This window comes from Mus caroli, chromosome 15, assembly GCF_900094665.2.
Source record: "Mus caroli chromosome 15, CAROLI_EIJ_v1.1, whole genome shotgun sequence".
Taxonomy (NCBI): domain Eukaryota; kingdom Metazoa; phylum Chordata; class Mammalia; order Rodentia; family Muridae; genus Mus; species Mus caroli.
In genome coordinates, this window is record NC_034584.1 from 33,885,893 (window position 1) to 33,887,464 (window position 1,572).

Below are 1,572 nucleotides of genomic sequence, written 5' to 3' on the forward strand. Positions count from 1 at the left end.
CTCTCTCTCACACACACACACATACATACACACACACACACACTTATGATTTAAAAAGATAAACAGAAAAAAAAAAAAACCAAAAAAACAAAGCCAAGAGAGACCCTAGAGGAAAGCCAGCCCCAAGTATGTATTGCAGTTTTCAGCAAGGAATCGGTGCATTAGCAGTAACACACAGATTGTTTCCAACTGTTACACAGACAACTTGCTGGGATTGTGAGAGCCATGTACTTCTGTTAATGGAGGTTAGCAAAAGATGTAATGAATGAGTAATTCATGATATCATGGGTACTTAGGATCAAACTCAAATGTGGAGGTTTTTCTTAGTGCATGAAAGGATTATAGTAAGGAGACACAAACACATCGGTATGAGGGTGTAGTAATGATGACTAAAGTATGACCCAAAGCTAAAATCTGATAACTTGTTCAGCTTGTTACTAACGAGTGACGGGGGTAGCAGCATTTCTGTAATGTGTTACTACAGCTGATTTGATGCACTCAACCAATCACATTCTGTCTCCGGCCTTCGACTGTCTGTGACTGGTCTCGAATGCTTATCTCCATCACGTGACACCGCAAGCTATCAACTTCACTTGGAAAGATGCTTACTATGGCAGCTTCTCCTGGAACATCTTCTCCCAGCGTCCCTCTTCATTCAACCGTTTCAAGTTAGCATTTCTTCATAAATTACTCTCTTATGACTTTGCCTCACTCCAGTCTCTTATCAGGTCGGCCTTGCCATTCTCCTGCCATTTCTGTCTGCTCTCTCATTCCTAAACAATGTCTCCTGAAGCCTCCATCTGGCAATTCATTTTCCTGTCTGGCACTAAATGCACATTTCTCACCCGTGACGTTTGTAGCCACAATCCTCCTAGTTCTTTCTGATCCTGGGACACTTCGTAGGTAATCACAACAGAAAAACTTAGATGTAATTACTGGCTCTTTTAATAAAATGAAGTGTAGCTTGTCCATGCTCTATTCGAGGTGTACTCCAACTGCATAATTGACGGAGATCTTCAGTGAAAGCATCCTTCCATCCTGGGAGGCTGGATACAACTAATATTAGCGTTCTCTCTTCCCCTCCTCTACATGACAGGTCAGCTGTTATAGCAGGCATTTGACAATGCCAGTGAATTAGGCTAAAATCTTTTGAGAGCTGTGGTGACTTTCTTAATTGTGCTAAGAGACACTGGCTCTATTTGGAATGTGGCTATAAATGACTTAATGTGAGTCACTGCTGTAGGTGCCGGCTCACTCTGTTTTTATTAGGTTCAATTGTGGAAACCAAGCATTCTTTAACCTCATCCTCAAATTTTGTAGCTACATCCTCTTTGGAGCTTTAATTAATTAATGCTCTATTTCATGAAACTCCTCAGAATTGTATCTTAATCAGGCACCAGTTGTAAATTGATTTTTGTCAACTACTCTTTAGTTGCTTAAAATATGTATTTAAAAATGATAAGGGCGGTGGTGGCATACACCTTTAATCCCAGCACTCGGGAGGCAGAGGCAGGAGAATTTCTGAGTTCGAGGCCAGCCTGGTCTACAAAGTGAGTTCCAGGACAGCCAGGG